General features: G+C 44.3%; 1 protein-coding gene and 1 pseudogene across 3 annotated transcripts in view; both read left to right on the top strand.

The window, feature by feature from the left end:
• LOC148510710 (N-acetylneuraminylgalactosylglucosyl-glucoside beta-1,4-N- acetylgalactosaminyltransferase 2-like) overlaps positions 1-16,028 on the top strand; it is a 317,743-nt gene that overhangs the window by 42,889 nt on the left and 258,826 nt on the right. The gene's annotated exons all lie outside the window — the stretch shown is intronic.
• LOC148510711 (5S ribosomal RNA) lies at positions 1,207-1,325 on the top strand (annotated as a pseudogene).

Genomic DNA, 16,028 nt, shown 5'->3' with positions numbered 1-16,028 from the left:
ATGGAAAACAAAAACCTTTTAAAAAAATTTTTAAAGCAGAAAAGATGGAGCTTATCTAAATTTTAAGAAGGTCCTGGAAGGCTGGATTGCACTGGACAAACGCGTTTCATCTATTCTCTAGACTTCTTCAAGGGGATGTCCATTGTGTGCTGTGTCCCTGTATTTATAATTCTTTGCTTGATATGCTGAGTTAAAGGGGTGGGGTTTTAGTGTGACATCACTTCCAGGTACTAGATCTGCTATGTAAAGCACATAGCAATTGATGAGGGTCTATCCACAGGACTAACAACTATTGTTCATATTGTGCCCTTTCCATCAGGGCCCTAGCAAGTAACATTGCCAATCATGTATAAAAAATGGAGCTTTAAACTACATGTCCATAGACATTCAGCGGCAGCCATCTTTTTGGATCCTTTATGTTCATTAAGACTCTCTAGTGGTGGTGGCCATTTTGCTGTATCCCATTATGTGTACTTCGGCCAAAATAAAGGGAATTTTATGCAAACATTGGAAAATGTAATTAATGGATCCGGTATTAAAGGATACACTACCTCCAAAACCCCCCATGGTGTTCAGAAAAGCCAAGAATTTAAAGGATACTGTGGCCCCCAGCATGCTAACTAATGGCCCCCTGAATAGAAATGAGATGCTACCAAGGTGCTTGGAATGTTACAAATGTGGCAGATGCAATGTCTGCAGATATTTACATCCACAAAGGAACATTTTCAAAAATTACAATAACACAAAGGAATACAAAATGAAAAATTTCATGAACTGCAATTCAACGTCTGTATTTTACTTATTAGAATGTTCGTGTGGAATCAAATATGTTGGCAAAACGAAGAAAGTTTTGAAGCACATCAGAAATATAAAAAATAAAATTAAAAGCCACATGGTTTCGAAACACTTTATTTCGCATCATGGATCCAATCCAGAAGAACTTACATTTAAAGCTATTGAACATGTCAAATTAGGAGAAAGGGGAGGTGATTTGAGCAATAAGTTGTTAAAATGGGAGATGTTCTGGATATTTGAGCTGAACACTCTAACTCCGATGGGTTTTAATGACAACTATGAGATAGCTCCTTTTTTATAAACAAATTGATTTTAAACTCTTATGGATTTTAAAATATTTGTTTTAACAAGTCATTTGAAATAGTTTCTAAACCTGAACCCTTTTAAAAGGATAAAATAAGTGCCTACTTCATCTACAGCCATACCAATATGTAAATGCCCAATCTCGTCTGATCTTGGAAGCTAAGCATAATTGGGCCTGGTCAGTATTGGGATGGGGTACCTCCCAAGAATACCAGGTGCTGTAGTTATAATATATGCATATAATAAATCTGGTTTCATAATTGGTCAGGCTCTGAGTCTTATTTCATCCTTGTTTTTTCAAATTGTACGTCTCCATTATACTAACATGCGTATATGTAGGTTCATGTAACCAAATATTAACTATGTTTTTTGTCTTTAATGGACAAGTGTATGGGATATTCATATGCTTATATCAATTTGAAATATAAATAGAAAAATTATTAGTTCATGATAAAGTCTGTTAGATATAAAAAACAAAAAAACAAACCTTATGGGTCTGTATTGTATTTACGCTTTCTAATCATTATTTTTTGAATACCTAGGAATCAACCACGAGACACCTTTTATATCTAGGAAAAATAATCCCACAATAAAAACTCTTGGAAGGATACAGATGTCATAACCATGTTTTTATTTAAGAATTGCCATATATACAAGTATCTGACATAACAAAATGGCCAACAGATCTAAATGAGAATCCAGTAAATTGGCTGAAATAATCACAATAGGACATAAAAAACATATTGTCAAATGAGTACAAAGAATCCAAAAAGATGGTTGCCGCTAAATTTCCATGGTAACGAGGTTTTTGGGGTTTTTATTTTCCATTTTTTTAGATATTTTTTATACTTTTTCTTACTTGATGTTGTCCAAGTTCATGCTTTCTGTGCAAACCTTTATTGTACAGTTACTGTTGTAATCTTGAAATAAATTGTATACCCTTTTTTAGTAATATCAGCACATCATTGAGATTTTTATATATGCACATATGCACCAATGACACTTTAAATGCACCAGAACATTTATATTGCTATTAGTATTAATTCTTTAATATTTGTGTTTTATGAAACTTGCACTGTTTATTGCACATATACACTGCAGCTTGCATTGTTAGAGTGGCTGAAATATACCCTCAATTACTTAATTAATTATTTGCACAAGGCACTCAGCACTTTCAGGTGCTCCATATCAAATCCATTTAATGATATATATTATACATGCAATTTAAACAGTATATATACACACATACAGTGTATGTATACAATAATGATAAAGTAAAACAATGCAATGAAAATCTTACAAGACAAAATGGTACATGCGCAGTTTAGCGCTATGGCAGCCATTGTTTCTAATTGTAATAATCAACCTCATTAATACAGGTATATAAGGGGACTCTGGGTGACATGTAGATATCCTCCTGTAGAAGTCCAGCCATTTGGCAAATTGACTAAACACGTTGAGGAGATTCTGGTGTGAGAGTGGTCCATACCCTGCATTTGGTGACCTGAACCAGCTAAGCTCGATGTTTTGTTCTTAGATGTACGTTTTAGATGCTATTTCATTAAATGTGATTTTTTTTTTTATACTACTCATTGGTACCTATGTTCCCCCTTTTACTATAAAAGCCTATATGAGTGACAGTGTGGACATCAGGACAAGGCCAAGAGTCCATTGGTACGAGCACATGCATTTTATTATAGTTAGGGGGATTTATTGGGTTTAATGTACATTTTTTGGAGATTTTTTTACATAAGCACGGTGCACTTTCTTGCTGTGAATGCACTTTTGTGTTTTGACTAGTGTTATGCACTATTGCACTTTTATACACCTGTGAAGGTGGTGTTTATATGCACATAACACTTTCCATATCAATTGAAATATTATTAATCCCTGGCCTGAGCTGACTAGCAGTCAGGGTTAATGCTTCTGCTGGGGGGCCCCGTGAAAGGGCTCCCCTGGATGTGGCATTAGCTCCCCGCTAGAAAAAGTACGGTGTTGGTTCTGGAAAATACATGAGGACCCTAGACATTTTTTACCCCTACATTTCCAGAACCAAGACCGTCTCAGAGCCCAGTGCTGGTTGCGCTGAATACGGGGGACCGTTACATCGTTTGCCCCCCATATTTTGGCAACCAGGACTGGTTCTGATAGCCTAGTGCTGGTTGTGCTTAATACGGGTAACCCCTACGTCGTTTGTCCTCCATATTTTCACAAGCAGCACTGGTGGTAAAAAGCCCAGGGCTGGTTGTATATTTTTTTTTTGGGGGGGGGGGGCATGTTCCTTTTTTATTTTACACAAATTCAAATTTTAAAGCAGATGCATAGATGGATCTCACTGATTCATCCATTAATCTGTGTCTTATCTTTTCAGATGCATGCCCAGCGCCAGTGAGCATCTCTGTCGTCCGCTGTTGCCCCTGTGCACTGGTCTGCACCCCGCTGCTGCCACTGCCCTGCACTTCTGCAGCCCACCTCTGCAGCCATCTCTCCCTGTGCATCTCCAAAACACCTCCTGTGTGCCGGCTTTCCTACACCCGCGCTAATGTACCATTTTGTTACCCTTCTCCCATGCTGGTGGCCCGGTTTGCTCCTCCAAACCCTGATAGTTAATACATTGAAAAAAACAATGATATTCCATACAGAAAAGAAACATATGTTTTCACATGTCCCATTAAGGCTTCTTAGACATGAACTGAAATTTCTCAAAACCTATTGAATTTCTGCCACTCAAACTTCAAAAGCAATGAAATTACAATCATTAAGGCTGATGCCTTAATGGACGTGTTCCTTCCATAAAACAGATATGGTATGCCATGACACCATGTGGTTGACTGCAGAATTAGCACTCTCACTGAATGATATTGCTGTCACTCACAAAATGGTGGAGCTGCTAATTCAGAGAATTGTGTGCTCATTGGAATACACACATGCAGTCTCTGCAACTGAGGCCTGAGCAGAACATAGAGCTGCGCAGATGGGATAAGAGTGAATAGGGGGAGAAGACAGAGTTGTGTGGATGGGGCAGACAGAAAGGCGTCGAGAGGGGAAGATTAAACAATACAGATGGGTGGAAAACAGTGGTGTACATGGGGGGGAGACAGAGTGGCATGGTTTTGGGGAGCAGAGTAACATGAATGGGGGGTACAGAGTGGCATGGATGCAGGAAGACAGCAGCGCAGATGGGTGAAGACAGATTGGTGTGGATGAGGAATACAGACTAGCACAATGGGAGAATACAAAACAGTAGGGATTGGGGAAGACACATTGGTGCGAATGGATGGGAACACAGAGTGGTGCGTGTGAGAGGGGAAAGACATAGTGGCACAGTTGGGAGGACAGAGTGGTGCAGATTGAGGAAGAAAGAGTGGCAGAGATTACGGGAAAACAGAGTGACGAGGCTGGGGGCAAGGCAGTGGTGCGGATGGAAGGAAACACACTGGCATGGATGCATGAAAACAGGACAGTGCACATGGGCAAATACATATTGGTGTGGATGAGTGCATGCAGACCAACACAGTTGGGAGAACACACAGCTGTAGGGATTATTGAAGTTATAGCAGCATGGAGGTGAAGATACTGTACATGCATAGAAAGAGTATTTTAGTTTTAGAAATTAGGGAGCTGAATGTGTATAATGAATGAGATGTATTGAGTGAGAAGGATGTTGGGAACCCAGTGAGATTATTGTGGTGACTGAATGGGAAGATTGTGGGCACTGAATGAGATGTGTGTGCCACATAACTCCTCAGACCTCAGTTGCATAGACTGCATCTGTGTATTCCAATGAGCACACAATACTGTGAATTAGAAGCTCCACAATTTTGTGAGTGACAGCAATCTCACTCTGTGAGAGGGCTGAAACTGCAGTTAACCACATGGTGTCATGGCATACCATGGGTCAAATGGTATCTGGTCATTAGGTCTACATTGTCTAGATAGACAATGTTTAGGTAGTCAATGGAAGATAGACAGGCAATAGATAGACAGGGAGTGAAGGTCGACACACTAAAGGTCGACTAGTAACAAAGTCAACAGGGACTGAAGGTCAACAGGCATTAGGTCGACAGGTACTAGGTCGACAGGGACTGAAGATCGACAGACATTAGGTCAACAGGGACTGAAGGTCGACATGCAATAGGTTGACTGGCAGTAGGTTGACAGGAACGTTTTTTGTTTGTCAGGAAATGAAGGTCAACAGGGTTTGAAGGTTGACACTAAAGGTCGACTAGTAATAAGGTTGACATGTACTGAAAGGCGACAGGGTCATTCGGTCAACACTCATATGGTCGACATGCAAATGGATGACATGTTTTTTTCCCCTAATCTTTACCCTAATCCTAACCATAACCCTCCTCTTGGTGCTTAGTCCTAACCCTCTCTCCCAGTGCCTAACCCTAACGGTCGGAGTAAGTGCCTAACCCTAACGGTCGGAGTAAAGTGCCTAACCCTAACGGTCAGGGTAAGTGCCTAACCCTAAAAAACTGTGTCAATCAACTGCAAGTCGACTATATGAGTGTCGACCTAAATACCCTGTCGACCTTCAGTACACGTTGACCTATTGCCTGTCGACCTTCAGTCCCTGTCGACCTAATGACTGTCGACCTTCAGTCCCTGTCTTCCTATTGTCTATCGACCTTCAGTCCCTGTCGACCTATTGCTTGTCGACCCTCAGTCCCTGTCGACCTATTGCCTGTCGACATTCAGTCCCTGTCGAACTATTGCCTGTCGACCTTCAGTACCTATCGACCTATTGTCTGTCGACCTTCAGTACCTGTCAACCTTGTTACTAGTCGACCTTTAGTGTGTCACCCTTCAGACTCTGTCAACCTTCAGTCCCTGTCTATGTATTGCCTGTCTATCTTCCATTGTCTACCTAAACATTGTCTATCTAGACAATGTAGACCTAATGATCCACACCCATCTGTATTACGCAAGGAACACGTCCATTAAGGCATCAGCCTAAATGATTGTAATTTTATTGCTTTTCGAATTTTGTGTGGCAGAAATACAATAGGTTTTGAGAAATTTCAGATCATGTTTAAGAAGCCTTAATATGACATGTGAAACCGTAAGGTTATGTGAGAGAGAGAGAGAGAGAGAGAGAAATGCACGCGCCGACGCCCGTGTTTTGGATCTGAATCTGGTTTTGGATTTTTTTCCTTGGTGTTTTGTTTTTTGTGTTTGGTTTTGGTTTTAGATTTGTATTTTTTCCAAAAAAATGATATAAACAGCTAAAACCACGTAATTTGGACCTGTTTTTGTTCCTACAGTATTATTAACCTTAATAACAATAATTTTCATGCATTTCTAGGCATTTTTAAACACCTCCACAGCTCACAATATGGATTTCATTATTTTTCACCAATATAGGCCAAAGGCTGCAGCGAGCTGGCTGACTATAGTAAGTGACAGAGCAGCGGCACAAACGCAAAGCAGGTAAAAAAAATATAGGACATCTATGAAACATTGTCACACAGCAGTGGCAGACAGGTTGGCAGTTTAATAAACTATAATAATGTCAGTCAGCAATGCCCCAAATTGTGCAAAATGTAAAGAAAAGAGGTGCAGGATGGAATTGTCCCTCCCACCCACTCTTATGTGGGATATTAAAAAAGGATATGCACGGTTTAACAAACCAAGCACTTTAGCGACTAGGACTGACTCTTTCGTGGCTGAACTCCTTGGTTTATTTGGGCCCCCACAATACATTTTTTGGAAGGACTACCTTCAATTATTTACTGGGAGGAGGTTGATGATGACGGTGTTGGTGGTGGAGATTGCATGTGCTGGTCCAAACTGCTGGTAGCTGATACTGGACTGCTTGTTATTAATTTACAAATGATTATAATTTTGTTAAACAAATTGCATGAACTCGCTGCAAATGATGTAACAGGGAGGAGGTGCCTAGATGGTTTAACTTCCATTCCTCTGCTAACTTTGGCTTTACAAATGGAACAGATGCCTTCACAACTGTTGCACTTGCTTCACACTATCATTCTCATTTTCTATTATTTCACCATCTAATACTAGTACAGCCGTCATGGCGTCAGTGATCCGCTATGAAACTGGGTGACAGCTGTTATATACTTCCTCTAGCAAATGACTGTTTAATAGTCAATTGTTTTCTTTTTAATTATTATTAGTTGTAGACTTTTTGGTCCCTTTCTGCAATGAAGATCCACCCCCAGCAGCAGCAACAGACGTAGCACTCAAGGATCCTTCTGAGGAATCACAGATAGGAGAGGAGGCAGACATGCTTTTGAAACTGGATGCAGAACTACTTGGACTCTCCTCTGGGATCTGTGACTTTTCAGAGACAATTTAATTTTTTTGTACCTCTTCTACAAGCAGAAGGGCTTAAATCATCACAACTAGAACCACCAGTCATAAATAGAGATCAAGGCCTTATCCTTGCCACTTCATGTAGTGAATGGCATATTGCCAATTTTTTGCTTCTGTGAAGCTGACTTAGCTTTAGATTTTTTTTCTTTAACAGGGTAAAAGTTGATTTTATTAGCCTGACTTTTTGGCCTGACTTAAGCCCTGGTACATTGGCCAGCTTAGATGATGTTGACGGCCTTGCATCATTATGACTACTGCAGGCAGCTACAAGACTGGTATGTGGATCCTGCTCTTCTGTCATGTGACTGTCCTCCATTCTCACTGCGGTCTCACAGCAGTGTCACCAAGCTATCATAGAGCAGCTAAGTTGCGGCTAACGCACACAACCAACCACACACACAAAAAATAGTTTCTATTTTTTCACTTGTGGTGTGGCTAACACGCACACACAAAAAGTTGTTTTTATTTTTTTTACACTGGGGGTGAAGAAGAGCACCCCTGATGAACAGAGCACCCCTAAGACAAAACAGCAGAACAGCCAGCCAGCCCCTATGGACAGGACAACAGCCATCCAGCCCCTATGGACAACAGCCAGCCCCTATCGACAGGACAACAACCAGCAGCAGCCAGCCCCTATGGATAACAGCCAGCCAGCCCCTATGGACAGGACAACCACAAAACAGCCAGCCCCTATGGACAGGACTACAGCCCGCTATAGCCAGCCAGTCAGCCCCTATGGATAACAGCCAGCCCCTATGGACAGGACAACCTCAATTATGCAGCACAGCTCCCAGCACAACCTAGCAGTAGTCACAAGTCACAATGCACAACAGCAGCCACACAGCAGCGCAGCACAGCTCCCAGCTCCCTCCCTCTTCACTCTCCACAGCCGGAATAAAAAATGGTGGCAATCGCGGGACCTTTATAGCATCCAAAACCCGGTAGAATCCGACAGCGGGATGATTATGATGTTTTGCCTCGTTTTCAGATCCCAGTCAGGCGGGAAAACCCAAGCCCACTCGGATCTGACTCAGATCCCCTAAGTTCGAGTGGGTTCAGATCTCTGAGATCTGAACCCGCTCATCTCTAATATATATAGTATTGCAGAATGTGTAGGCGGCACTGAAGGCATATTAAACTATGCATGTTTAAAAACCAACGTTTCAGGGCTTAACGCCCTTTTATCAAGGTTACATTCAGAGATAAAAACAAAACATCTTACCTTTATGTAGATCACCCGAGTGTGTGAACGCTGCTCGTGGGGTCGCGCGCATCTGCGCATTGCAGAACGTGTCCCCCATCTATGACGTGTGGTGCATCTGGCTTTCCTGGTTAACGGGCTTCATCGTCATAATGGAAACTGTATCAATAGTAACAATTTGTGAATAGAACACCTACCTGGAAAAAACAGTATACAACTTCAAGCCCAGTTATCCAACATGCCATTAAGGCCTTATGGCCAATCCTGGCCACAGACGAAGAACTACCCTGTTTCAGAAGGAAACAGCCAATGATTTGTTTTCTTAGGGGACATCACTGGATTTGACAGGAAGGTTGAAGGTGGCCTAAATTCCTCACAAATCCAAACAGATACGATACTGTCTATAACGAAGGAGGGCTCAAGGGCCACACAACCTAGCAGCTCACTGATCAGAGATCCCTGTGTGCAGCTTGTGCGCACTTTCTACTCCTCCAAGGAATATTGAGGAGAAAAAGGAATACTGGGAGATACCTTGGTTATACTTACTACATGCTTGATTTACTACAATATAGGGTACGCAGTTAATTGTAGTCCTGTCTTGTTACTTCTGTAAAAACAAACTACACTATACCACCTTCTCTTTCCCTGGCTTGAACGAGCCTTCTTCAAAGGTGTTCCAGTAGATGACATCCCATTTACTCGTCCCTATATGAACCATACCATTGGAAACCAGATAAGCTTTAAAGTTCTTTTCTTTGGTACGCACACTAATTTTGGGAACCAGTTATCACCTTATTTAATTTACTACACTATCAGGCGCATGTCTCTTTAACCCCCTTTTCAGAAATCACCTTATCCGCTGGCCAAAACGGAACACTAAGAAGACTGCTGCCGCCTTTTAATGAAGGACCAGTGACTTTTAAATAATTTATTGACTACAACACATTTGCATTACCCTTTTACATCCCACTTGGGGGAATCACTATATTTGTGCGCTGTCCCTACACACAAATTCAAATATATATATATATATATTGTGACACAGTCAGATTAGGGGTTCCTCTCCTGGGTAGAGGACTCCTTCCTTACACACACAGCAGCTGGGAAACAGTACGCCAGACTGGATTCAAGTACAAGCTGGTCGGCGCCAGTCTTTATTGTACAATGTCAGAAATAACAAAAGAAACCATAAACATAAAACCTAGCCCTGGCCGGGCTCTAACTTTACAGGTGGTTCCCTCACTACCAGAACCTGGCAGGGCCTAATGCCTTCACCAGCAACAAAGGCACAGCACAACACTCACAGTTAGGTTTTCAAGTGTCTCTGAGCAAACTCCCTGCCTGCTCTCCCAGGTGAGACACTCAGCCCTAAACACACTAGGCTTATATTGGCCACTCTCAGGTGGGAACCCTAACAAGCCTGTTACCAGGCTAAGAGAACCAAAACCTAGAGTGGCCATGGGTGGAGCCCTCCATCTCCTCTCACCCACAACCCCCAGGTCCCAAACCGGCTTTTCAAAAAGCCGAAACTCAAGCCTGCTACACTGCAGACTTTCTCCTGGGGATTTAAAACACATAAGACAGGAATCTGGGATAAATGTCCCTGTCACAGACCACTTTACCAGTGATCCTATCACATATCCCCCCCCCCTTTGTTTCGACCTATGGGGCGGAACAACTGAAGCCCCCAAACAATGAACGCATGACAATGCGTCAGCATTGGCCAGCTGGCTTCCTGGCCTGTGTTCCACTGAAAATGTAAAAGTTTGTAACGCCAAGAACCATCTCGTAATTCTCGAATTACTGTCCTTATTTTCGGACATCCACTTCAAAGGGGCATGGTCAGTGATCAATTTGAACTTTCTTCCAACCAAGTAGTACCTGAGAGCCTCTAATGCCCACTTTATGGCCAACGCCTCCTTCTCCACTGTGGCATAGTTTCTCTCATGTACATTCAACTTTCTGCTTAGATGGAAAATAGGGTGTTCCTCACCCTCCTTGTTCTGGGACAGGACCGCTCCTATACCAACTTCTGATGCATCAGTTTGTACTATGAATTCCCTGTCAAAATTAGGAGTCATCAGGACTGGTTGGGAACACAACGCTACTTTCAACTCCTGAAAAGCTTTCTCTGCCTCAGGACTCCATTCTATCATGACTTTTTGTTTGCCTTTGGTCAGGTCAGTCATCGGGACTGCCATGGTGGCAAAGTTGGGTATAAACCTCCTGTAGTACCCCGTAATTCCCAAGAAGGCTCTCACCTGCTTCTTATTCAGAGGCCGTGGCCAGTTTTGTATGGCATCAACCTTATTGAGCTGAGGCTTTATCAGGCCTCTGCCAATGGTGTATCCCAGATATTTTACTTCCTCCATGCCTAGACAACACTTTTTTGGGTTGGCTGTCAAACCTGCCTTATAGATGGAGTCCAACAGTGCTTGCACCCTGGGTAAGTGAGACTGCCAATCAGGACTATGAATGACCACGTCATCCAGATAAGCAGCCGCATACCGTCTATGGGGCCTTAGAATCCTGTCCATCATTCTTTGGAAGGTAGCAGGTGCCCCATGTAGCCCGAAGGGCAACATCTTGTACTGAAACAAGCCCTCTGGCGCTGAAAAAGCTGTCTTTTGTTTGGCGCTCTCGGTTAACGGTACTTGCCAATACCCTTTGGTTAGGTCAAGAGTGGTTAAATACCTTGCCGTCCCTAGTCTCTCAATCAGTTCATCCACTCTTGGCATCAGGTAGGCATCGAATTTTGAAACATTGTTCAACTTTCGGAAGTCATTGCAGAAACGCACACTCCCGTCGGGCTTTGGAATCAACACAATGGGACTTGACCATTCACTATGTGATTGTTCAATAACCCCTAACTCTAGCATATTTTTAATTTCTTTCGACACGGACTCTCTTTGTGCTTCTGGTAACCTATAGGGCTTTAGATTAACTTTAACCCCTGGGTCAGTGATGATGTCATGTTTAATGATCGAGGTTTTCCCAGGTACGTCAGAGAACAGCACCCTCTTTCTGATCAGAAACTCCTTGACCTCTTGTTGTTGAATTGCCGACAGGGTTTTTGCCACTGTCACTTCGGGAACTAAGGGCCCTGGATTTACCAAAGTAGGGTCATTCAACTGCTCCACGGCAAAGACCTCTCTTCTGACCTCTAAATCAGGCATACGATCAACTGGTCCAACAACACTTCCCACCTCAATGGGAGGCACATCAGTTGGCGAGCCACCGTCACGCTCCGCATTCTTTAGTTCACCAATCAAAGTAGAAAAAGGGAATAACTCTGACTCAGAAGAAACTCCCTCCTCCACTACATCGATAACCTTCTCAAATGGATCGGGGTTGTTCACTTCTGGTACAAAACGGCTTTCCCACAACTTCCAGAAGTGAGCAAAGTCTCTCCCCAATATTGCATCGTACATCAGACCATGCACCAAACCCACAGAAACTATAGCAGAACCACATGGTGTCTCGATGTTCACCTCGGCAGTAACAAAATATCGAGTATTCCCATGTATGCAGGTCACACCAACAGTTTTCCCCTTACGCCTCAAGGGGTTCACCAGCTCAGCTTTTAGAAGTGTCACCAAGCTACCAGAGTCTAACAGTGCCTCTACTCGGTTGCCATCTACAGTGAGTACACACATGTGCTTATCAGTCTTAGCCTGCCGGTCAGCCGTACAGGCTGTCTGTGGAAAGAAAGACCCCCTGCGGTAGACATGAGCAGTATCACATTGCATAGGTTCAGTTGTAAGTGAACAATTAGTGGCAATATGGCCGAAGTCACCACATCGGAAACACTGAGTCATATTAATGTCTATTCGTTTACGGGGCAAGAACCTTCCTGGCCTGGCAAGCCTGTCTCCAGGTTCTACACCCTCAGTCTTGGGTACATTCCACCGCCCAGCACCCTTCTCCCCTGGAACAGTCTTACCAGTGTCTGTGGGAGCTCGCTGGTGCGCCATCGGGGCTCGGTGGGGCATACTCATCAGCTCCTCAGCCGCCATGTACCTCTCCACCAGCTCGTCCAACTGGTCCACGGACTTAGGGTCTGCATGGCTCACCCACTTGCGCAGAGTCGCAGGTAACGATCGCAGGTACCGGTCCATCATGACCCTTTCCACGATCTGTGGTCCCGTCAGCGTCTCGGGCTGTAGCCATTTTGAGGACAGATGGACGAGGTCATGCATCTGTGAACGTGGAGGCTTGTCCATATGGAACTCCCAGCGGTGGACCCGTTGGGCACGAACAAAGGTGGTGACTCCCAAGTGAGTTAGGATCTCCTGTTTTAGTTTTTTATAGTCCTTGGCATCAGACAGGCATAAGTCGAAATAGGCCTTTTGTGGCTCCCCAGACAAAAAAGACTTGCCCACTGCTCCTGGGGCCAACTCTCCCTTTCGGCCGTTCTTTCAAATGCAGCGAGATAGGCCTCCACATCATCGCCCGAAGTCATCTTTTGGAGGAAGTGACTGGCTCGTACGGAGTGAGTGGTGGTGGGAGGACCCATATTAACATCTCTGGGCCGGGCGATCAGGTGCTGTACCACCTCTTTTATGGCCTGGCTGTTTTCCGCTAAGGCCCGGCGGGTTTCCTCGATGGCAACCTGTTGTTGCCCCTGGGCTGTCTCCAAGGCCGACAGTTGCACCCTGGTGGATTCCTGCAGAGCCCTGGTAGATTCCTGCTGAGCTCTGGTAGATTCCTGCTGAGCTGCTGTAGCTTGGAGCAAGGCTTTAATAATGTCCTCCATTTTGTCCTGGGGTGTAGGTTGGAAGCTGAACCTTGCCTCTCTGAGCATGGGCTGACGCCTCCTCTATGGGACTCCAAGGACACAGCGTTATTTCCACACTCACAAATTGGGTGTCTGTCCCTTTAATTTTTAAACGGAAAGTTTTCCTCTCGCTGCAACTTCAGTGTGTGTGGGTGCCCGCATTCTCCACCATATTGTGACACAGTGAGATTAGGAGGTCCCTCTCCTGGGTAGGGGACTCCTTCCTTACATACACACACAGCAGCAGGGAAGCAGCACACCAGTCTGGATGCGAGTACAAGCTGGTCGGCGCCAGTCTTTATTGTACAATGTCAGAAATAACAAAAGAAACCATAAACATAAAACCTAGCCCTGGCCGGGCTCTAACTTTACAGGTGGTTCCCTCACTACCAGAACCTGGCAGGGCCTAATGCCCTCACCAGCAACAAAGGCACAGCACAACACTCACAGTTAGGTTTTCAAGTGTCTCTGAGCAAACTCCCTGCCTGTTCTCCCAGGTGAGACACTCAGCCCTAAACACACTAGGCTTATATTGGCCACTTTCAGGTGGAAACCCTAACAAGCCTATTACCAGGCTAAGAGAACCAAAACCTGGAGTGGCCGTGGGTGGAGCCCTCCCTCTCCTCTCACCCACAACCCCCAGGTCCCAAACCGGCTTTTCAAAAAGCCAAAACTCAAGCCTGCTACACTGCAGACTTTCTCCTGGGGATTTAAAACACACAACAGAGGAATCTGGGATAAATGTCCCTGTCACAGACCACTTTACCAGTGATCCTATCACAAAATATATATATATATATTAGGGGTGTGCACCGGCCACTTTTCGTGTTTCGGTTTTGGATCTGGATCTTTCTTAGTGTTTTGGATCTGGATTGGTTTTGCCAAAACCACCCTTCGGTGTTTTGGGTTCTGGGTTTTGTGTTTTGGATCTGTATTTTTTTTTTAAAAAGCATAAAAACAGCTAAAATCACAGAATTTGTGGGTTTTTCTGCTCCTATGCTATTATAAACCTCAATAACCTTCATTTCCACTCATTTCCAGTCTATTCTGAACACCTCACAATAGTGTTTTTATGTCCAAAAGGTTGCACCGAGGTAGCTGGATGACTATGCTAAGCGACACGAGTGGCCGGCACAAACACGTGGCCCATCTAGGAGTGACACTGCAGTGGCAGACAGGATGGCAGTTTGAAAAACTAGGCCCCAAACAGTACATAATGCAAAGAAAAAAAAGAGGTGCAAGAGTGGAATTGTCCTTGGGCCCTCCCACCCACCCTTATGTTGTATAAACAGGACATGCACACTTTAACAAAGCAATCATTTCAGCGCCAGGGTCTGCCACACGACTGTGGCTGAAATGATTGGTTTGTTTGGGCCCCCACAAAACAAGCTGGCAATTAATCTGTCCCTGCACAAACTGGCTCTACGGAGGCAAGATGTCGTCCTCATCCACCGATTCCTCACCCTCTTCAGTGTTGTGTACATCCTCATCCTCACAGAGTATTAATTCGTCCCCGCTGGAATCCACCACCACAGGTCCCTCTGTACGTTCTGGATGCTGGTCTCCCTGGAAGAGTTGATAATTCATTTTTATGAACATCATCTTCTCCACATTTTGTGGAAGCAACCTCCTACGCCTTTCGCTGACAAGGTTCCTGGCTGCACTAAACACTCTTTCGGAGTACACACTGGAGGGGGGCAACTCAGGTAAAATAAAGCCAGTTTGTACAGGGGCCTCCAAATTGCCTCTTTTTCCTGCCAGTACAGGTACGGACTGTCTGACATGCCTACTTGGATGCTGTCACCGATGTAATCCTTTAACAGACAGACGCACGCATGTCGCTGCTGCTTTGAGGATGCAGGTGCAGCTACAGCCCACACAATTCACAAAGACAGAAAAAAAAAGAATTTTTTATTTTGTTTGCAGTGCACTTTGGGGGTTACAGCACCCTTTAACGGACAAGCCAGACGGCCCTTTACTTATGACACAGGCGCACGCAGTCGCTGAATGGCAAAAGTGGCTAGAAATTTTTTGGGCCACCCAAAGCGTCTCCTGCACGCCCCTGTCGCTTTACAGAAAATTCTGTACCACCAAGTTTATTGTGTGAGCAAAACATGGGACGTGCTGCAATTTGCCCAGATGTAATGCCCGCACAATATTGGTGGCGTTGTCAGATATCACAAATCCCCAGGAGAGTCTAAGTGGGGTAAGCCACTGGGCGATGATTTCCCTCAGTTTCTCTAAGAGGTTGTTGGCGGTGTGCCTCTTACCGAAACCGGTGATACACAGCATAGCCTGCCTTGGAACGAGCTGGCATTTCTGAGATGCTGCTACTGGTGACGCTGCTGTTGTTGCTCCGTAAGGTGATACATTTACCCAGTGGGCTGTCACAGTCATATAGTCCTTAGTCTTCCCTGTTCCACTTGTCCACATGTCCGTGGTTAAGTGGACATTGGGTACAACCGCATTTTTCAGGACACTGAGGACACTTTTTCTGACGTTTCTGTACAGTCTCGGTATCGCCTGCCTAGTGAAGTGGAATCTAGACGGGATTTGGAACCAGGGACACACTACCTCCATTAATTGTCTAAATCCCACTGCACAAATGGC

The sequence above is a fragment of the Taudactylus pleione genome, unplaced genomic scaffold (genome assembly GCF_031769625.1).
Source record: "Taudactylus pleione unplaced genomic scaffold, aTauple2 ptg000313l, whole genome shotgun sequence".
Taxonomy (NCBI): domain Eukaryota; kingdom Metazoa; phylum Chordata; class Amphibia; order Anura; family Myobatrachidae; genus Taudactylus; species Taudactylus pleione.
This window is presented reverse-complemented; position numbering and strand designations above follow the sequence as displayed.